Raw genomic sequence first — 23,981 nt, 5'->3', positions numbered from 1 at the left:
CATTTTCACATGCATGTCTCCTGGTGCCACATGAAATCAACGGCCTGAAGTCTTTGGCTTGGTATGCTCCTCTGCAACCGGTCTGCTGCTAGGAGCTCCACATCTGTTGGTCACAAGGCTTTCAATGAGTCACAAGACGAGTCAAATGCATTTTCAGTTTTTATTATAAAACCATTAAACTAAAGGACAATTGGGGCTCTAAGTAAGGGTGTTTCTTGTACCTTTTTCCCTCATCCTTGAAAGGTGCTGTCGCCTCCCTAGCGCAGGCTCACTACTTCAAAATGTCTTGATACCATACAGGTCCCCTGTAGCCAGAGTACCTCTATTGTCCAAGCTGTACCTGTCCTAGAGGGGGCCTGAATGTGATATCCTTATCTAGCTAACTCTGATTGCCTTAGCCCGTTCTTCCTCCAGATGACCGCCTCCAAACCTTTTCCTCACTTTCCTCTCACTGTGCCTGTCTTCTCTTTCTCTCTCCCCTACTCTCAACCCACCTCCGGCTCTCCTTCCAAAACTACCTTCAATCCCTCGCACACTCATGCCCAATGAGTACCACTCCCTTAGTCCCAACACCATTACCTTCGCTATCTCCAAACACTCCAAAACTCGCCTCCAAGTCCTGCTCCCACTGCTACACCGTCCTCTCTAGTCTTCCTCCAACTCTTCTGACCTCACAGGAACACCTCTCATTGCATACTGACTATGCTGGCTTATTATAGCCCTGTCTTCCTACCTAAAAGGTTCTACTCCAATTGGGTAGTGAAGTCAGGTGCTTCCCAGGACCAAGCTCTGTCTTTTGCGTGGGTCAGAAGAAGACCACGGACTCTGATTTTCCATCTCACTTCTGATATTTATTAAATTAAAGGTGAAAACTCATATTTGTCCCTTTACTAAGGGTGTTCCCTACCTAACAAAGCTAACTAAGGTGCTTGTCAGTCGTCGGTGAGAGTCCAAATCAAGGTCAGTCCACTGTCCAAACTAACCTTCCTAACCCTACCACTACTAGAACAATATAAGCAAACGAGAATGACTTCCTTTTCCTGTGAAGTGTTATCGTTAGGTAGTTCTTGCTAACTACTTTGATCAAATCACACAGTTCTGACATTGGGTTCAAGGACTCATCCATCTCTTTCACTCGATTACTCTTTCTTTCCTTGTTCTCTTCTTGTCTTATTCTAGTTTGGATTATACCTTTCCTTCCACGGGACAGGTTTATTCCTTTCTCTTCATTCAAATTTAAGATTTTCCCTCTACGCAATGTCCACTCTTTGAGCCTCATCACGAGTTTGGCGGTAACCCTTAAATTCGGCGGTAACGCTATTACCGCTGCATTTAAGGGTCTGCCAAATCACGGGCTTGGCGGATTTCCCTCCAGCTCTGAGCTGGGGGCAAATCTGCTCCGATTTTGCCGATTTTCGGCGCTATTACCGTCAGCGGTAATAGCGCCGAACATTCCCCATTGTGCCCAATGGGGAATGGGAAATTCCCAAATGGGCCCAATGGGGAATGGGGACTTACCGTTCCGCCAAACCCGTGATCCCGCACTAATAGCGCCGGGGGGGTTTGGCAGTAGGGCTAATAGGCCCGGCGGTAATACCGCCGGGGTTAGCGCCCAACTCGTGATGAGAGCCGGCAGGCGATCCCCAGACCCCTAAAAGGGCCTAATCTAAGGGCCAAGTCCATCCTTGTCTGGCCCTGGAGGGCCCTCCTCCTTGCCGCCACTGCTGCAACTTTGCCCAAGCCCACGCTGCACAATGAAAAAACAGACTGTTCCCTGTTAGGCAAGATTGTATGCAGTAACCCTGTGGGAGACTACACCAGTCTTGTCCTCTTGGTATTAGGTAACCCACCTATTGGTATAGGTCTGTACTACGCAAGCTGGTAGAGTGACTGAGAAGCCAGACTTAGCTGAAGAGGGGAGGATAGTTCAGGGGCAAAGTGCTCGCCTTGGAAGCAAGACGACAGAGCACCACAGGTTTGATCCCCGGATCCGCGCTTAGAAACCTCTGGGTATTAAGCATGTTATAAATAACCTATCATATCATAACCTATCATAAATGTGAGCTGTAGAGCTTTAGCAAGGAAATCCACACATACAAGTAGCTAAATAACACTTACACTCAAGGTTTGCTAGTAAAATAATTATTTATTTAATGGTCAGTTTTAAATGAGCATTCTTTAAAAAGGGTAGTGTGTAAAAATAAAAATATACTTCATAACACGTGCTCAGAATCAAGATAAGCAAGAAGATACTATTTAGAGATGCTTCATACACACTTCCTACACCCTGAGGTGACTTCAATTAGGTATCCCTACAAAATATCCCCACCAAAAATATTGCCGTAAATATGGCCGTGTGTCTCGCCATAGGTGATATTTTTGGGGAGGATATTGCGGGGGTTGCGGTGGTGTCACCCGCACATGTTAAAATAATGCAGGGGTTGTGGGGGTGTGCCCCGCAGTGTCCATGGGTCAATATCGCTGCAAAAATATGGCAATATTTTTGTATCGCAATATTTTTGCGGGGATATTAACACATGGAACCTTTTATATATCACTTTTGTACTTGGTAAAATTCTGAGGTTGTGGAAAGGAAAGGTTAAGGGAAGGAAAAAGGTTGACAGGTTCTCGGAGCATGTGAGCACTTTTCAATCTCCCAATGAAGTCTAGATAAGATCTTTCACAGCACTAACAGGTTCAACCGAGTTAGCACCTATGAGGGACAGTTCGAATCAAAATCAATGGGTCAGAAGAGTCTGCAGGGAGCCAGGACAGCCAAAGTCAATTTGAACAATGTCTATGGAGCTGAGGCACTTCTTAGATAGCACAAAAGACGTGCACAAAGTTAGAGAGTTTCTAGAAAATCACTGTTGGGTCACAAGCTGTTAAGCTTGTGAAAGGTAGAGCTCAGATCAACTCTGCAAAAAGCAGCTACTGCAAGTCTCAAGTGAGATATGCAAGCTACAGACAAACAAGGTAAGTACCCCTTAGTCAGCACAGTACCTTAGGTTTGAAGAAGAGGATCCAGCTGGCTTCTGTTCTGGTAGCAGGGTTGCAGATCCTGGGTCCCTGGGCCTCAGTCGTGGGAACAAGTGGGACGTCGGCCGCAGCTACAGGCTCTTTTCAGTTCAGTGGCACTTTGCAGTTTCAGCTACCAGCAAATAAGACCACTGTGGATCTTGGACACTTTATGAGCTTCCTGCACTCCTTAAGAACAGCACTGTGGTGAGGTGACTCGAGCTCGAGTTGTCCTGCTTCGGGAGCGTCCTCAGGATTTCCTGGAGCTTTGGTCTGGCTTAAAGACGATGCACTCGACTACGGATTTCTCGACCCCTGGCACTCGGTCTGGGAAGGTCTTCCAGCAAAGCTAGTCTTGGGGTTAGTTGGTCTAACTAACCCAAGGGAAGAAGTCGTCCTCTTCAGAACCTCTCTAGTCGATTTGGGAAAAAAGCAGTTTCAGCACAGTAGCAGGGCTTCACCGAGCAGTTCAACGGTACAGGAGGATGCAGCAAGCTTCTCTTCACGATTCCTTTGTCGGTTGTTTCGTCCAGTGGTCTATTCTGTCTTCTGTTCAAGAAGCTTTGCCTTTTATGCACATTTCTCCAATTCATGCACAGCCTAGCTGTCACTCACACAGCATGGTGGCGGTCCTGCAAGGGCAGCCAGCCAACCAGCCAATCATGACTTGGTGAATTCAAGTGACCAAGGAGATTAAGGGCAGGGAGTTCCGGGCACCTCCCTCGCTTCCTGCCCTGCCAGACACACTGGAGTCAGAGGCGGGTTTCAGTTCTGAAGCCTGCCAAAGGCAAAATGAACACAATGGTTAAACCTGGTTTGGCCTGCAGAGTAAAACCCGAGAAAGACCTTACAAGCAAGAAATGATGAAAAAAGAAGACCGGGGCCATTTTGACACAATGGTCACCCATTGGTGCTATACTGCAGCTGAGGGTTCAGCCTGCGTTAGAAAAGCACAATGGTAGGAAAATTAAACCTCTGCCACCAGCCATTTAAAGTCGTGAGGGTAACATAAAAAATGCTACATGAGTAAATGGGGAAAAGGGGCTACTGGTAACCCTCCAGCACGCCACATAAAATGGCGTGCGCTGGATCTACTTAGGGAAAAGGTAAGTAAAATCAATTTCACTTCACTACTCTTGGGAACAGTAGTTCACCCAAGAAAAGGTATTTAAACCTTAAGAGAAATCTAAAGGATTCCTCTGTGACAGTGCACTGAAGGTGCTCTGTGTCACCATACAAAAAGCAGATGCCTATGGAGTTTGTCAGACTCCAAAAACAAAGAGAATACAGAATCCAAATGAGTGAGAAAAAGGTCTGTCTCACCCCAGGATAAAAATGTAAAAGTCCTAAAGTCCAGCAAAAGAGCTGGGGGTCTCTAAGGTTGAAGGGAATTAGCACATAAATGAGAATTCTCCCTAACATTCCCCTGCATTTCGGGACCTTGGAACATGTGCTACTACTTCTTACCGGTAAGCACCCTGGATCACCTGCTCCTGCAACACAACCCTCTACCTGGTTGCCTGCTGATTCCTGCCTCCCCTGCCCTGCAGCCTGACTGCAACCTGTATCTTGGTAGGAAAGCCCCTAGACGCTCACACCTGGAAAAAATACAATCCATTAGGGAAAAAAGGCAAAATACACCACTCGCAAGGATGCCATGTTTTATTTCCACACAAAAGGAAGAAGCACCAACAAAGAACTCTGCTGCCACGGGATTGCTCTGCCAAAATCTGCATGGTCAGCACATTAATAAGGTACATAGCAACAGTGACATCACATACAGTAGGAACCTGCGCTGCTGGTTGGTGAGACCCTACACATAGATCACCTGCTTCATAGGGGATGCCAGGCCATTGGTCCCAGCCCCGTCCTTCTTCCTACATATGGGCGATGTTCCGGCCGTCATTGCTCAGCAGACGGCCAAGTACCAATTATATTACTAACTAAGAAGAACACATCCATCTCTATGTAACAGTGCACCTGGTATGAACAGACGGGGTCCAGGAGGAAAGCCGAGATCATACTAACTCACACACTTTACTCGGTCCCAGACAGGCCAGCATTTCTCCAAAGTCTCCCAAGCTCGTTCTGGACTATAATTTTATTCCTCTCTGCACCTCGCAGCACAAATCACGTGACCCAGGAGTGAAGGCAGGAAGGCCCTGCTTTCGGATCTTTTGATCAATCGAGGGTCCAGCAGGTTTATGGTTAGTGGTCTGGGGTTATCTGGTATGTTGGAATTCAGGGATCCCAAAGCCAGGGCATTTGGGTGCTATAATTTAGAATTGGGACGGGGCGTGGCCTGGAGCTCATGGTGGACAGAGGCTGAGGCGCCGAGCTCCGGCCGAGATGCCGCATCTTGATCCTTTTTCGCCGTAAGCAGGCATACCTCTGGGGAAACATCGAACCACGGTGGTGCGGAAACCGATCCTCATCAAGAGACAGTGCCTCCGATAAGAAATCGGGATGCAGAACGTCCACAATCCCGCCCGTTCTGCCCTACCCCCCCAACCCTGCCGACACCTAAGATGGCGGCCGTTCCATGACGCCGCATCAACTCAAGACCAGGCAGTCAACTATTCCCGCCGCAGCGCCCGCAGGAGGAGAGAGGCGCCAAGACCGCGGTCGAGGCACGCACTGAAGACCGCTGCACTTTACCGCCCCCTACAACACGAAACGCACCGGGCATCGGACGGCCGGACACAGCTCTTTCCCCGAGTTCGACCGCGGGAGCCCGAAACACGAGACGTGAGGGGGAAACCACGAGGAGACACAGCATCGGCTCCCTGCCATCTACGAGACCACTACGTTGCCGAGTCCCGTGCAGAGCGGAGCCAAAGTCACTGAGGTGAGGAGACCTGGGGGGCACGCTACCAGACTAAGGGGGCTATTCGAAACACCACACTACCCTGTGGCACCCTGACCTCAAGCCCACGGCGAACCACTTGAGAAAAGAGGACAATAATACCAACCCGCTGTGCGAGACCCCAGGCCCCCAACATTGGGTACTCCCCAAAACTCTCATTAGCAACAAAGAGACGCCAAAATCATTTGGAGTACTCGCGCTACTGCGCCAAAGGTGCTGCAATTTGAGTGGAGCACGCGCCTCTCCAGGCAACAGCAACAGTCCAGCCCCCACGCACCTACCGGACCCTGAGACCCAGCATAAGGGCCATAAGCGAGAACTGAGGCACGAATCTCACCAGACAGACCCAGCGCTAAAGCGCCAAGACTTTAACATGTCCTCCAGGAGAAAACCGAAACCCTCCACAATGGACACGTATGTCACCACCAAGTCAAAAAACTCAGCCACCCCACACCTCCACACTCCAGAACCTGCACAATCAAAGGGTGCTGATTCCGCCGAAAATCAAACCCAAGTACTAGAAGCCATAGCATCGTTGCGCACATTTATCGATTCCAGAATAGATGAATTCAGATCAGACATCCAACTGATGCGCCAGGATGCTAGAAACCTAACAGAAAGGGTGACGAACTCCGAAACGGCCATAAAAGAGACGACAGAAGAAACAGCCGAACTGAAATCCAAAGTCGCAGACCTTGAAAGGCAGGTCGCCATCCTCGAGGCCAGAACCGAGGAAGCTGAGGGACGTGCCAGACGGGGCAACATCAGGATACTGGGAGTGCCAGAGGCGACGAGGGCCCGAACCCAACAGCATACGTAAAGGCCTTCCTTCAACAAGAAGTAGGCGCAGGAAAACTTACACAAGACTTTGCAGTTGAAAGGGCACACAGGTCCCTCCAGAAGAAATCCCCCCCAGGATCCCAACCTCGCCCGATAATCGCCAAAATACTTAATTTCCAAGATCGAGAAACCATATTGAGGCACTCCAGGGAAGAGGGCCCCATAGAACGTGGCAACGCTAAAATCTCTGTCTACCCAGACTATACCCCAAAGGTGCAAAGGGAGAGAAACTCATTCGTACCTATCAAGGCCAGACTCTGGCAACTGTACCTAAAATATGTTACTCTATCCATCGAGACTAAAGGTCATCCACAAGGGCCGTGCGATCTTCCTAGAGTCCCCAGCAGCCGCCAATATGTGGATGGAAGACAACAATCTAGCAGAAGACGGGGACACCTATCCCAAGGGCAAATGAGGAAATCCACTTATCTACGCACCTGACACATAAGCGCATACCGCATCACTACCCTACGAAAACCAAGGAGGTAACCTACACCACTATTTATCAAACAGATGCGGCCCTCGCTTGGCCTCACACCAGGCACATGACATAGCCCCCACGAACAGACCAGGACAGGCCAGTTGCCTGCCCGACCCCGTTCGAGCCTGATACCCGGATGGGACCTGACGGCGCGAGAGCGCCTGAGCACCGCAAGAAAAACGCAGTCGCTGGGCGTACCAGTTCTGTTAAATGTTACTTTAGTTACACAGTCTTCACACTAGCGCAACCAACAAGGCAGAGGGCAAGCCCACCGCAGATCACAAGCAAAACCAGAGCTAAGAACCGAGATCTGGGAACCACCGAGGATGATCAACAACCGATGAGAAACACAGGAAAGGGCAGACGCACGGAATCCAACACTCCATCCCAATGGCGACACAATTGAAAGTGATAACTTGGAATGTAAGTGGTATGGGATCACACTTGAGAAGGAATAGGATCGAATCCTATCTCCGCAGAAAGAAGGTATCCATTGCACTACTCCAAGAGACCCACCTGTCGAAGGAGTCCTCGACCAAGTTAGCTGAGCGGTGGGGAGGCACCGCGAAAGGAGCACCCTACTCTAGCTATGCTCGAGGAGTTTTCACGTGGGTGAACCCGAACGTGCCATTCTGCCTATTGGGCTCGGCGGCAGACCCTGAAGGCAGGTATCTAATAATATGGGGAACCATTGAACATACGGCGGTCCTACTTTCCACAACACAGAATTCCCTCACACCTTAAAACGCTCTGTGCCAAAATGACACATCACAGGGAAGGCACCTTCATATGGGCTGGCGACTTTAACTGCTACAGAAACGGAAACATGGATAGATCCACACCCCCCCAACAACTGAGAAACGCCGCCACTCAAGCAATCAACGATGCGCTGGATCACCTCAGCTTGGTTGACATTTGGAGAGAACACCCCCCCAATAAAAGAAGCTACTCATATTAATCGGCTCCTCACAAGATTCACACAAGGATCGATTATCTGTTCATCAAGAGAGAGCAAACCTCAATGGTAGATGCAACAGCATACCTAGGCAGATCGATCTCCGATCATTCACCATTAATAATGGAATGGAAATTAAGGGGACCCAGACCACCGATCCCGACATGGAAAATGCCCACCGCAGCCCTTACGGATCAAGAATTCAGGGAAGCCCTCGGCAACAAACTTGAGGACTACATAGACAACAATAAAGGTTCTGTATCAACCTGGAGCACGCTTTGGGAGGCGATGAAGGTAGTGATAAGAGGAGAGGTGATAGCGGGGGCTGGAGGCATCCGGAAACACCTGATGGCAGCCCTAGAAGAACGAGAAGCTGAAATTACACGCCTCGAGGCATGCACTGTCATCACCCCGGAAATGGAAGAGACCCTACAAGAAATTTGCGAAGAATGTCGCACAACCTGGGACAGGCTAGCCAAATTTGACTTTGCAACAAACACCGCCAAAACCCACAAAGAAGCCGATAAACCAGGCAGGATACTAGCCTGGTTATGCAAATGAGAACAACCAAGACACACTCCTACAGAGATCATAACTGAGAACGGGACAACATGCAGGACCCAACAGGATATTAACAACGCCTTTGCGGAGTTCTACTGTAAACTATACTACCACAATAGGCAAATATCCAGAGAAGAAACCAAGAACACCCTGGAAGAGATTGGGCTACCGAGACTAGCCGAGGAACAGAGAGAAGCTTTGGAAATGGAGATCACTACAGAAGATGTTAAGGAAGCTATCAGGTCGCTGGCCACCTGTAGGACTCCTGGCAGTGATGGCCTCCCGCCTGAATTTTATAAAGCTTACGAAGATATCATCACTCCGATACTACATGAGGTCTACACGGAGGCATACGAAGTAGGGATACTCCCTAACACTATGAAAGAAACAATCATAATCCCCATGCTTAAGCCCAACAAACCACCCACGGACTGTGATTCATACCGCCCAATAGCAATGCTAAACTACGACAGTAAGATCCTAACCACTATCCTAGCCAACAGACTTGCAAAGGTGGTGGGAACTCTGATTCACGACGACCAAAATGGCTTCGTCCCGGGACGCAACACCACGGCCAACCTAAGAAGACTTCAACACACTATGGCGGAGACCACCGTGAGAGACGAGGATCTTGCGGTACTCTCACTCGATGCCGTCAAGGCCTTCGACTCCATATTCTGGGAATGGTTGGTCGAGGTGCTGAGGGAGTTTGGATTTGGAGAGGGTTTTGTGAGATGGATCAAGGTGCTCTACAACTCACCAATGGCAAGAGTGAAAACTGGAGGGATGATCTCGAAGCCCTGGGAGATTCAGAGAGGCACTAGGCAAGGGTGCCCGCTATCACTGATGCTATACATCTTAGGCTTGGAACCAATTGCCATCTATTTTAGACAACAGTTCTTCGACGCAGGCATTAAACTGGGCGACCAACACTCCATAATATCCCTGTACGCCGACGATGTACTCTTGTACGTGAAGGACCCAGAAATAAATGCACAAGTCATACTAGACGTACTCGACAACTGCGCACTTTACTCAGGAATCAAGTTTAGCAGATCGAAATCCTGTGCATTCCCGCTGGCAAGACTCAGAGGCCGAGCAAAAACTGATTTACCAGTAGTGGGGATAAAATGGCAACCCAAAGCATTCCGATACTTGGGAATAAACATCCATCACACCCCAGAACTCACACACGACCACAACACCGAAATGGCGTTGAAAGGACTCCGCAATTCTATGAAATTCTGGTCAAAACTCCCACTTGCAATGATGGGTCGAGCGGCCATTACAAAAATGATAATTCTCCCCCGCTTCCTATACTTCTTCACGAACATTTGTTACTATATCCGCCCCACCTTCTTCAAGACACTTGAAATATTAATCCGAGACTTCCTATGGGGCCCTTCCAGACACAAACTACCCCTCTCAGTCCTCACGCTACGACACAAAGAAGGCGGAATACAACTCCCCGACTTTCAGATGTACTACTTAGCTGCACAGCTCAGCCACGTGACAAGGTGGCTTCAAGACGAACAAAACAACAAATCTGCACTACTGAGACAAATACCCTCCAGTCTCTTCCCCAAGGAAGTACTCTGGAACCCCCTCAAGCAGACACAGAATGTCCCCATGATAGTGAAATTAGGCAGACAGATCTGGACCAGAACTCGCTCCATTCTACAAACGAGCCATCCATATTCACCCAACTCTCCCATCCTAGCGGATGCATGCAAAACCACAACAGATTTGAGGGTAGCAAGAAGCTGGGAGAGTGCCGGGATCTATGTATGGGGGGACATGTTCGAAGAGGACAAATTCAGAGACTTTGAATTGATGCAGGAGGTTGAAGGACTCTCCAGCGGCCAATTTCTATGGTATCACCGACTCAAACAGATCGCCAGAAGCAAATGGGACAGCTGGCCCGAGGAACCCTCTCCAGACCCGTTATTACAGGAGATGTACGAGCTAGCGGATGGATGGAAACCGGTAACCCGGTTCTACAGCCGATTGATGGACAAACCTAACCCCAAAGGCATAGCACTCAAGGAGAGATGGGAAATGGACCTGGGCATCACACTAACCGACAAAGAATGGGAAAGAATTTTATTGTACCCAAAAGAGGTGTCCCGCAACGCCAGGTTCAGGCAGATACAACTGAATACCCTATACAGGACGTACATGACCCCACAGCGGGTGGCTAAATTCAACAAGAAAGTCTCACCGAATTGCCCCTGGTGCGGCAGCGACACAGCCGACATGATCCACATGTTTTGGACCTGCAATAGGGTAAAGACCCTCTGGTCCAGAGTTAGGCAGACTTGCACAACTGCTGGCATAACCAGATATGAGTGGGACCCGAAAGTCTGCTTATTAGGAGCTCACCCCAAAATAAGTAAATACAGACACGTAGTCAAACTGATGGACCTATCCTGCATCCTTGCGAAAGGAACCATAGCTATGGCCTGGACGTCCCCAGGGGGCCCGAGATATAAACGCTGGATTAAGGAGCTAGAAAGGTGGTCCGAGGCAGAGACCAGAGCATGGCAGGAAGGGGCCAACTATGGAACAGACGAAGCAAACAACACCCTCGAATCGTGGAAGGCCCTCCTAAGAGATGTGCCCTTTACTGCAGACCACAAACCCCCCTGAAGGGAACCCCAGAAACAATATAATGCCAGGAAGAGGTTCACCTAAACTTCCAAAGACGCCCGACTTGACCCAACCTCGGCACCCGAACTCACAAAGTCACCTACCTCTGCCCATGTATAGACACTGAAGATACCACAACATCTAATGAAGACTGTTTTGTTTGTTTGTTTAACACCTCATTTTTTGTTAAATGTTAACTATATTTAAATGCTAATAAAATACGTTTAAAAAAAAATAATAATTTAGAATTCGGACTGTTGTGGGTTGGAGGCTTATGCTCTCCTTCTCATGGGATTGCACTGTTCACAGACACTCGCTCCTCCTCCCTTGGCTTTGCAGGGCTCATTCTTCCCAGGGCGCGAAGGATGCCAACATTTTAGGACAATGAAGGGTTTTATGGATCTATGTAGCTCTGGGCTTTCTCATTAGTGTCTGGGACACAACCTGTTTGTTTGCTCATGTTCGCGGCCTAGACCTGAGGTGCTGACTGCCACGCTACATTTGCTTTATGCCACAATATGGCTGCTAGTATCCAAGATGGCTGTGATTCTCGCATGTACACTACACCTACAAAATGTACAATAATATGATCGTGTAGGTGCCTGTTAAGGCACCCCCCAACGCCCTTGTCTCTTAAATTACTGATGACCGTTTTTGCTTTATTCTAAAGCGCCTGGGGGTCTGGGAAGACCATGTCCCCTTCCCAACATTCCCCCCTTTCATTAATTGTACATTAACAAACTCCCCCATAAGCCCACCCTTACTTGTCCCCTGGTAGCGGTCCTCTTCCAACTTTCAAATAAGGCAGTGATTCCTCTTTTGGAACCTATGCTCTACATACATGACGTAAACTCTGGCCAGATTGGGCCTACTCCTCAGTGGTGCAAGTCATGTATATACAACTCCAGCCCGCTAAATCAACCCAGTGCTCTGTATAATGCTCGGGCCAGGTGGGGGTGTAGTGATAGCCCCGGGAGGGGGCAAGTGCTGCCCTATCACTACTATGCATGGTTTGTTTGGATCATCTGTTTGGAAAGCACTGTCTTTTGTACCACAAGGTGCATTTGATACCCCAATTTAAACCATCATGTACAAAAAAGGACCAATAACAACACGATAACGGGAACCAGCATCTTCACAATCACCCCATCAAACCAATCATCTTCTTGTATGCCAGCTTCAGTTTGCATGTGCGATCTGAGTGTGTGTAGTGCTCCTATTATCTGTGTCAGGGAGCCGTTCTCTGTGTCGTTTGGAGGCACGAACGTGCAGCAAGAATTGCCCATTTTCGGCAAACCCCTCCTTTCATCGCCTTGAGCAATTCAAGCACATACTGGTTCTGGAGGGTCATCATCCTTATGGCTCGCATTTCAACCTTGATTGCGTTGAGGCCTTGTTCTGTGTCGTTCGCCAGCTTTACGACCTCCCATTTGACAATTTGGAGCCACTTGGCATTTGTGGCTGTTTGGACCCCAGGTAGAACTAGAGATGCGAAAAATGTTTCTTCTTTGCTAAACAATCTATATTCATGAGGTATTTCTTTGAGCAATTCGGAGGAGTATTGAGACAGATAATTGGATCTTCTTTTCCTGGGTAACTTGTTCTTTTCTTTCTCAGGCAAGACAGTAAAGATGGGGCATAGTAGCAGGTTTCTGGTGGGCCCCATTGTGGCTGGGGTTTGGGCAGGCAAAGCCTTCGATCCCACTGCAAGGTGTTCTCCAGGGATCACAAGGATTGCTGAGTGCAGCGTGGCCAGTAAGCAATATCCCCTCCATGATGCTGGGAGGTGCAAGAATTCCTGCTGTCCACACACCAAGTAGTAATCCATTACTGCAGCTGTACCCTTTTTAAAGTCTGGGATAAACAGTGTCTTATTGCATTTGAGATTAGTCCCCACAGAAAACAGTTCCTTCATCATAAAAGCATAGTTCATGAGTTTCTTGCTGCTGCACTGTTACTGACTTTTCCAGTGTTTCGACCCACGTTAGAATTGCGACATGTTCATTTCAGAATTGTCCACATACTTTATTCACTTGAGCCAATACTTCATCTCCGAATCCCTGTGACCATTGTGATGCGCAAGTCATTGATGTTTCTTGCCACCTGCTGTCTAGGCATTTCACTCCTGGTAAGTTCATGTATGGCCTCCGCAGGCACTGGGTGCGTTTGGGATTTTGTTTGCATTGCATCTGATCAGGCTCCATAGTTTCTAATTGCTCATTTTGTACCTGGAATGTGCATCACAGCCTACACAGTGCCAGATGAAGCAGGCATTGAGCCTCTAAATTGGTAGTTCTTGTGATATTAATACCTTCCGTGCCCGACACTTGTGGTATCAACAAACGGGCATAACAACTTCTATTCACTCCCCTTTCCCACCGAACCCATGTCTGCATACCAATGATTTGAAAATTCTGGATGATGCAAATCTTCCATTGTATCTAGGCCTAGCCCATTATACTTATCATATCTATATTTTCTACATTGCCTTTTCTTACATGTTAAATTTATGTTATATACACTTTCAAGAGACCTGGTGAAATTGAAAGATAACGTGGAAGGGGCACTAAAATCAGTAGTATCACGAATGGGGGTGTCACTTCTCATTTGATCAACAACATTGGTGTCTGTGACCACCGTGTCATGTGTGTAAAGTTTTTGGGTCATATTTACATCCGGAATTCCCCTTTTGGCCAAGTTAGCATCCTGAATAGACTTGTTAATGGGAATAGACTTGTTAACGGTAGCATTATATAACCCCTCTTTTATATACCCTCCCCATATAAAAGTACTCCCTAAATATATTCCTAAACCAAATATAAATATTGCAAATACTCCAGCAATGTAATGCATTGCACGTATATATCAATAGGAAAACCTTGACATAGTACTATACACACTATTGTTCCTAATATAAATGGAACTGTTGGAGCTTGCTGGATCCATCGCGATGGCCACCTAAAAAGGAATCTTTCATTATAAGAGGCAGATGAGAGGAGGATGTAGATTGAGCAAGACAGAGAGCTAGATATAGCAATAGAAAGAGGTAGAAAGAGGTAGAGAGAAATGAAGAGAGATAGAGAGTATGGGGAACTGCAACAGTGCAATTCCTGTGCAAATGTAATGTGCAGCAGCGTTGTATTGGGTGGTGCTTCTCTATTCTTTAAAAAAGGGTGCTTGGGCTGTCATTGAGGGCAGAGTTTTGATATTATAGGCAAGGTGCAGTTCAGTCAGTCGGTACAGAGGTGCCGTTCGGACATCAGAGAGGTGCACCCACTAACGTAGTTCTTGCACCTTGACGGCGAGGGGAGTGGCATTAACAACCCAAATCGGACCGTTATACCTGGGCTGGTTCCATCGGCGAATACAATTCCTAACATATATTAGTTCACCAGGAAGGTCCTGCAGGCTTGTCTGCTGTTGTGGTGCCAGTTTCTTTGTCTGTCCGGGGAGGTGCAATCTGTTGAGAGGCGAATTGTATTGCTTTTGTTAGGGAGGACAGGAAGCTACTAAATCCCCCCCCCCAAAATGGATGCTGCTCTATGAGCGTCTGATGCTCGACTGACAGGAGAGAGTGGCGTGTGTATACAGCGCTATTGACCACTTTGTGGGGCGATAAATGGTGGTCTTTACAAACTGAATAATGTGAGTGGTAAATGGTGTACCCAGTTCTTTGTTTATAACACACATGCCCTGAGTGACACACACTATTCCTTCATCTGTGAAAGAAACAGTCATGTTTAATTTACTCAACAGGCCTCGCCCCAATACATTTATCGAGGAAATCTCAGAATATAACAAGGGTTCACGCACCACTTTTCCTCCTATTTTGATGTAAAGTTCTTTTGTATAGGGAACCATGACGGAAGTCTTAGAGAAGCCCTGCGTGTCAAGAATTTCACCTGATAGTGGGATGTGTCCCTCAATGATGCATGATTTAGTGGCACCTGTGTCAACCTTGAAGATGATTTGTTACCTATCTCAGTGCCCACAAAGGGTTCCTCGTCAGGGTGGACTGTCATGGAAAGGACTGGGCACGCACAAGTTCTCTGTGGGCTGTCCTAGTCGGGATATGTGTTGGTACCAATAAATGTGATAGGGTTGTTTCCCACCACGCTCGCTCCTCCATAGGGTACGACAGTTCCATTGAGCACTGCATCAGCCATGGCATATTACTCCCAGGCATGGCGTTCAGTTGAGGCATTAATGGTTGTCATTTGTGGGTATTGCACTTGTGCACCTGGGGGTCGTGGTGGTAGTTGAGTGTGGGCCTGATGCATCTTGTAGGGTATGGAGGTTGGCCTGTAGGTTGGCAGCTGTGTTTGGGGCAGGGGAGGTGGGCAGTAGTTGCTATATGGGTTATATCCCGCCCCCTGCCTGCTCCTACAATCCCTTGCAAAATTCTCCCACAGCTCCAGCATTACGAGGGACCCATACCTGCTACCCTAGGTCCCATCCCTCCAAATCCTCCTCTTCCCCCTCTGAACCTCCCCTCCACGTTGCTGACCTCCTTGCTGCCAGTCCGGATACAGGGGCTGAGGTCCACCTCCCCACTGTCCTTGTCCCCCCTCCTGGCCAAAATGCTGCTATTTGGACATCTGGATGGGCCGGGGTTTGCTCCGTCACCTCCATCCACATGCTCATGCTCGATGGTGCTGCCCCTTCAACTGCTATCTTCGCCGATTTCTTTTGCACTAGTTTTGCATCCTCTGCCTACAGCCGTTGAGCAGTTTGCTTTTTCTGCTCTTTTATTCTTTTACAGTGATGTATTATGATAGTTTGTATCTCGGCCCACCACTTCGCTTCAATGCCCATCATTTTTTCTAGTGCCTTCTGAACTTCTTTGGGCAAAGCCCTTTAAAAAAAAGAAAGAACTGATTGTTCCCCCTCTCCACACACCACATCTCTGGCACCTTAATAATGTACTGCGCTGGGTCCTCATAGTTCCCCATGGTATACTGCATGATAGACTGTTAGTCTGGTGTGCCGGGGTACATTTGTCGCCGCGCGTCCCACAGCTGCCCCCTGATATTATTAAAGGGTGGACCATCATGTGCATCATCTAGCTTTACCCATAGATCTATTTCCTGGCCCCAGAAGTAATCAAATTATTCTTATCCATTTGCACCCAGGGCACATAGTGTGTCCTGCCTATGCCTCTGTGCAGCAACGGCATCCTAGTACCTGTGTTCCTTCCTTCCTTCTTGCCTTCCAACACTACCCTTTTTTCTTGCTACTGCCACTTGGCCAAACCTGCTCCTGTTCCCCCCACAAACATTCCACCTGCGGCGTAATATCCGGCATCTGCTCATTCCCTTCATCAATCTCAAATTCATCTGTGGTATCCCATTTCTCTTCCCTTACCTCCATGTCCTGACCCCTATCTGACCTTACAGTCCCATAGCCCGTGCTTCCTGCTGGTCGGACGCCGCCTCCCTCCTTCTTGATGTGCACATCCTTGATTACCGAACTGTCTAACCTGAACAAAATAACTCCTGCTCTCCATTCATCTAACCCATTCCCCTTCTTCCCTCCTCCATCTTGGGCCTCCCTAAATCAAGCCAATTCCAACTGCGTAGCCTCCAATGCCTCCTCCAGCTCCTTCTGTAATTTACGGTCTTGAGGCAGAATAGCACTTGGTGTTGGTATGTAGGGAGGTGGGGCAGTAGCTGGGTTAGCACATATGTTGGGTTTATATATCCTGTGGCTGGACGAATGGTGAGTGGATAGAGCCCAGTGTGTGAGAGTACAGCATTGTTCTTCTATATTGGTTCAGACATTACACTGATAGCTATGCCCTCTGTAGACTGCGCCCCCTCCTGAGCAGGGTCCACCACATTCTCTATCATCTTCCAGGGATTTAGTATTTCCTTTCTCTTTTTAAGTTGTTCACCCTTATATTTAGCAACTAAGACTGTGCCCATGTGGTCTAATATCCCTCTATTATGGTGCCCTGCTGTGGCCGGGAGCGGGGCATCCCTCCTTGTGTCTCTACCACCAAATGTTTGTGATACTTCTCCATTTGGTCCCAATACAATAGTAATGCATATTTCTGATGTTTGTTAATCTGCTTAGAATCACATGCTGTGCATAGGTCCGACATCCAGTGGTCACTGCGGAGTATTGCATTTTGTTTTTCGTAGTCGAAAAGGGGACGTCGACAAGGCGTGTCTGTAACACTATCCCTATAGTGACGTGCGTTGTACCCACAATCCCTCACGCGTCGAGGTCCCTCAGATTGTTTTTTCCGCCCAGCTTATGGTCGCCTTACGCGGAGCTCCTAGAGAGACATTGCAAAACAATTACTACGGACCTCGGTCCTTAATATATACTTATTGTAAAGATCCCTCCCCTCGACGTTAGCTGTGAAGCTGTTTCTCCGCCGTGCAAGTTTTCGACGGAGGGGAAGAGACGGAGGAGATCCCTCGGCGCTGCCGAACACGTGGCCAGGCCTCGCCGGCCAACATACAGTAGGGAGAGTGGGGGTTCGAACTTTTTTCTTCTCATCGAGAATGTCTTTCTTTCTCCCCTATCTTTCCCTTGGGGTTGTTATCACCAGTTTTTATTGCCTCAGCTATGGAGAGGACACCTTTTAAGTTTTGCCCACGCTGTAGGGGCAAATACACTTGGAAGGACAAACACAAGCTCTGTAATCGTTGCTTGCCCCTCGATCATAAAGAGGACAGCTGCGCGGCCTGTAAGCTCTTGAAACCAAGAACACTTAAAGAACGGAAAGTTAAGAGGTGGGCGGACTACGCTATGTCGAAGTCAGTTTCCTCACCCGCTGCCGCTGTTACAGAAAGTGACGAGGAGGGTGATAACTCGACGTCCGTTACGGAAGTCATTAACCCCCAGAAGGAGCGCTCGAGCTCCTCGACGTCCGTCCCCGGCCCCGACGGGCTCGGCTCACGCCCTGCTTATGGGGATGAACACCCCGGCGACAAGGACGCACACAGACCCCATAGGCCTAAGCACACAACCCACGGCTCTTCTTTGTCGAGGACGAAGGATCCACCAGCGCTGAAGGGGACGCAGGGCACTCCGGCGTCGACCTCAGACCGCAAGGGTCTCAAGCCCCACCCACAAACGCAGCCGCGACCAGCGATTGGGCTTCCATCTAACACGGGCGCTACCTCAAAAACATCCGACGTAACGCTCCATAGAGCGGCCGTTGAAAAACAACGCGCAGCGCAGGCAACGCCGACTCCAGAACCCTCGACTGACGAACTCGTCGTCGAGAGTCTGGCGAGAATTGTTTCCGAGGATAAACGTAAGCGGACGACGAAACAGACGTCGAATACCGCACCCAAGGAAATAGAAACGCCGAAAAAGCACAAGAGTAGCCAGGAACTGCCCCATTCATCTAAAGGCACTTCTGAACTACCGGAGGGCTTTTCTGAGGGCGACGGAAACCTTTCGTCGACGTTGTGGGAGCGTTCGAAGCGTTTTGAAGGTGATAACACTGATTCCCCCCCTCTAGACTATTCAGGGGTTCCCCATGAGACCATGGAAAGACTCCATTTTTGTATGGAAAAGATGGAGAGGTTTTTGGGTAGCCAAAAACCACCCACACCCAAAAGACCAAGAGAATGGACCCAGGATGACCCTAGGGTCAAGATTCCTAGGCTGTTTCCCCCTTCTACAGATGCATATGACCTCACTGAAGAGGAGCAATACCTCCAGGAAGATGAGGAGTGTTTAGGTGGAGAGGATGAACATGAGGAGGAGAGGTTTGAGGAAGACCCTTACACTAGCGCAGTAGCTTTTGAGGAGGATACAGCTACCTCACAGCCCTAGCACTCCCCATCAGTGCAGCCTTGGCAATCCCCATCAGTGCACTCAGACCCTGATGTCTTTCACCCTTCTCCCAAGGACTCACCTATTGGGAACACCTCCCCCATAGATGACCAGCCTTCACTTAATGCACTATTGCGCAAGGCAGCAGCGCATTTTGAAATAGACACAGGGGAGACTCTTCCGGACATAGACTTTGTAGAAAAAGTTATTAAAGAAAAAGCCCCGGTCAGTCAGTCCATTCCGCTCCTGGCTTCTATAAGGAGAAGAATAACTCCTTCCCTTTCCAATCCGGCCTTAGTCAGAGGGGTCAACCCTCGGATAGAAAAGCTCTTCAGCCCTTCGTCTTCTGACCCTTTGTACATCAGGGGACATTCTATTCCGGACTCTCTGGTAGTTACTAACGCAAGAAAGAGAGCGGGGGTACCACTATCTACTAGTGAGGCACCACCTGACAAAGAGGGCAAGAAGCTCTATGCACTTGGGAAGAGAATCACGACCTCCGCCGCCTTCTCAACTAGGATTGCGAATAACAATTCCCTATTAGCTAGCTACGCAGATGCACAGTGGAGCAAGCTGCGCAGCGAAGCAGAGGACGCACCAGAACCCCTGCGTTCACGCCTGTTGGCTACTATATCAGAGGGAACTCTTGTAAACCAGGGCATCGTAAAGAACTCCTTGGATGCCGCAGAGACAGCTGGACGTTCCCTGGTTCAATGAATATTTCTCAATCGCCATGTCTGGCTGCGCAATTCGGGATTTAAGCCAGAAACCCAGGCTTCCCTAATAAATAAGCCCATAGAGCAAACACATCTGTTTGGAAAAGCAGTTGATGAGGCCCTAGAACATGCGAAGAAGGAGTTTGATACCATCAAGACTCTTGACCAAATTTCTAGGCCACCTAACAGACGCAGCTATGGCAATAGACGCTCCTTTCGTGGCCAACGCCAGCAGCAAAGCCAACAACAATTTTACTCTGCTACCAACTGGCCCTCTAACCAAAGCACCCAGTTCAGTCAAAGAGGCCAACGTCGTGGCAAAGGAAGAGGGCGCGGCTCCAGTCCAAAAGGCCCCACGCCCAATACCAACAAATGACCCAAAGATTCGGGTCCCCTCCCATGCATCACCGGTCGGGGGCCGGCTAACATCGTTCCTTTCAGCATGGGAGGGAATAACGTCAGACCGCTGGGTATTATCCACCATAGCCCACGAATACTGCATCGAATTCAACGTTTCCCCAAAATACAGACCCCCACGGAACCGGCGCATGACACCGGAACACCTCACTATTCTTCTTCAAGAAGTAGAAGAGCTACTGAAAAAAGAAGCTATAGAGGCTGTCCCCCTATCGCAGGTAACAGAAGGTATTTATTCAGTGTACTTCCTTGTACCCAAAAAGGATTTAACCATGCGCCCTGTATTAGATCTGCGTCCAGCGAACAATTTTGTCAAACCCCAAAAGTTTCGTATGGTAACCTTGCAGGATGTAATCCCACTGTTATCACAGGGGGATTACATGACAACACTAGACATGAAAGATGCATACTTTCATATTTTAATGTTGCCAGCGCACAGAAAATACCTCAGGTTCAAGATAGAGAACAAACACTACCAGTTCAGAGTACTACCCTTCGGGATAGCATCTGCACCAAGGGTATTCACGAAAGTACTGGCAGTGGCAGCGGCCCACCTGCGCAGATTATCCATCCCGGTTTACCCGTACCTCGACAACTGGCTCATAACAGGGGATTCTTACGAAACATGCTTCTCCAATACCCAAAGGACCGTAGACCTTTTGTCCCAACTGGGCTTCTCCATCAACGAAAAGAAGTCCAGCTTAGACCCCAGCCAAATCAAACAATTCCTAGGGGCTCTAATTCGAACAAAGGACGGCCTCGTCTTCCCCTCCAACGAGAGGGTCCAAAACATGCTGTTTCAGATCCCCCATTATGTGGCAGGTCGAGAGGTTACGGTACGCAAAGCAATGCGTTTGCTAGGGATGATGGCGTCATGTATTTATTTGGTACCTCACGCGCGCCTGCGCATGCGCCCAATGCAAGAGTGGCTCTACAGCCAGTGGTGTCAGGCCAGCGGACAATGGGACAATCTAGTGGTGGTCTCGCAGGCCTTGGTTCTCTCGCTACGGTGGTGGACAAAGGAAAACCTGTTATTAGGGAAAACCTTTGCCACACCCGCAGTGGAAGCCACTCTAACCACAGACGCATCCCTTACAGGATGGGGGGCTCACCTATCCCATCAGACTGCTCACGGAGTGTGGACTCCGAGCTTAGCATCCAAACATATAAACCTGCTGGAACTATTAGCAGTGTTCAAAGCACTGAAAGCCTTTCAGGAACACTTACAAGGAAAGACAGTGATGGTCCTCACAGACAGCACCACAGCCATGTACTATTTCAACAAGCAAGGGGGCACTCACTCTCCAGGACTGTCCAAGCTGTCCCAGAATATATGGAAGTGGGCTCTCAAACACAACATGTTCCTACTATCACAACATGTACCAGGGGAACTCAATCTGCTAGCAGACAAACTCAGCAGAGACTTCCCCCTACCCAAAGAGTACGAATGGCAATTGCAAGAAGACATCGTCTTAAACGTCTTCACGCAATGGGGTTTCCCGGAAATAGACCTGTTCGCAACCCTGGAGAACTCACAATGCCAAAGTTACGCCTCCAGGTACCCCCAGAACCAGTCCAAGGGGAACGGTCTGTTGATTCAATGGTCAGGGAAATTTGTTTACGCCTTTCCCCCGACTCCCCTCCTCAACAAGGTGGTGCACAAGATGCACCAAGAGCAGGTGACCATGATACTAGTGGCCCCAATGTGGGCCCAGCAGCCATGGTTCGCTCACTTGATGGAGATGTCCCTATCTCCCCCAATGAAACTTCCTTGCCCGTACAACATGCTGTCACAAGACAAGGGCAGGACACTGCATCCATGCCCTCAGACCATGAATTTAGCAGCCTGGCTCCTGAGATCATAGAATTTGGACATTTACATCTCCCTCAGAGATGTATGGACATCCTCAGGGAAGCCAGAAAACCTAATACTCGCCACTGCTATTCTAGCAAGTGGAAAAGATTTGTCATCTGGTTTAGAAGTAAGAACATCAACCCGGTTGACTGCTCTGCCACTAACATTATTCTGTACTTGACCCATTTACTGGATTCAGGTCTAGTGTTTAATTCCATTAAAGTCCACCTAGCGGCACTTTCTGCATACACCACTTCCCAACTTAAAGTGTCGTGGTGGAAGATACCAGTTATAAAGGCCTTCATGGAAGGGGTAAAGAGAATACACCCCCCAATAGCTAGCCCAGCTCCCGGATGGGACTTAAACGTGGTACTTTCTAGACTCATGGGCACTCCTTTCGAACCCATGCACAAGGCAACTCTTAAATACCTCACTCTTAAGACTGCTTTCCTAATAGCTATCACCTCCATTAGGAGAGTAAGTGAACTACAGGCTCTTTCTGTATTAGACCCCTTCGTATCAGTTCACAAGGATAAGGTGGTTCTTCGCACACACCCAAGGTTTGCACCAAAATTCATCTCTAAATTTCATGTAAACCAATCTATAGAACTACCAACGTTCTTTCAAAACCCTTCCAACTTGGGAGAAAAAAAGTCTGCATACACTAGATGTACGCAGAGCTGTCATGTTCTACATGGAAAGAACCAGATCACTGAGAAAGACTAATCAGTTCTTTGTCTCGGTGGCAGCAGGAAGAGAAGGAGATGCAGTCTCTAAGTCCACTATATCTAGATGGATTGTACAATGCATCACTCTCTGTTACACTCTTGCTAAGAGAGAACTACCCTTCAAGCCAAGAGCACATTCCACTCGAGGCACTGGGGCATCCATAGCATTCATTGCAAATGTTCCCCTTGAGTCCATCTGCAAAGCGGCTACCTGGAGTTCTATGCACACCTTTACAAAACACTACTGTCTAGATGCACACTCAAGATCTGACTCCCAGGTGGGACAGGCAGTATTAAGACATCTTTTCTCTACTGTTCCTTCTCATAACCCACCGCCAACTCCGGGTACTGCTCGCTAGTCTATGCACAGCATGTGATTCTAAGCAGATTAACAAACATCAGAAGACAATGCATTACTTACCGTAAAAGCATTTCTGATGGTTGTATCTGCTTAGATTCACATGCGCCCACCCTTCCTCCCCGCTCGGATGGAAGGAACATAGACTTCCTTTTATATCTCTCTTTTCTGTACTCACTCACGTCTAGAAGGTTCCCTCAGGGCAGAAAAATACAAACAGAGGGACCTCGACGCGTGAGGGATTGTGGGTACAACGCACGTCACTATAGGGATAGTGTTACAGACACGCCTTGTCGACGTCCCCTTTTCGACTACGAAAAACAAAATGCAATACTCCGCAGTGACCACTGGATGTCGGACCTATGCACAGCATGTGAATCTAAGCAGATACAACCATCAGAAATGCTTTTACGGTAAGTAATGCATTGTCATACCAATGGTGTCGCCCCTCCCATCTTTGCAATTTTGCTAGTAAAAAAAACCTTTACTACTTATGCGCTGTGCACACTGTTAATGCAAAAGTCACTAGCAGTCCGCCTTCCCGTCGCCCTCTGTCACACCTTTCACCCACCCCTTCCACACGCACACTCACGCTACCACAATATACGTTTTTAAAACAGATTATCAACCCTAACACACCTCTGGCCTCTGCCTCCTACACAACAAATAGTAATACACCAAAACAACAAGCTAAAATAACAAGTTAAAACAACAGCCACTACTTGGTGCTCCTATTTTTT

The 23,981-nt window shown here is 48.5% G+C and overlaps 1 protein-coding gene across 9 annotated transcripts in view; it reads left to right on the top strand.

Moving 5' to 3' along the window:
• Positions 1–23,981, top strand: part of GLMN (glomulin, FKBP associated protein) — a 1,004,137-nt gene that overhangs the window by 847,431 nt on the left and 132,725 nt on the right. The gene's annotated exons all lie outside the window — the stretch shown is intronic.

The sequence above is a fragment of the Ambystoma mexicanum genome, chromosome 1q, assembly GCF_040938575.1.
Source record: "Ambystoma mexicanum isolate Mex_15411 chromosome 1q, UKY_AmexF1_1, whole genome shotgun sequence".
NCBI lineage: Eukaryota > Metazoa > Chordata > Amphibia > Caudata > Ambystomatidae > Ambystoma > Ambystoma mexicanum.
Note: the sequence above shows the minus strand (reverse complement) of the source record. Positions and strands in the feature narration are given on the sequence as shown.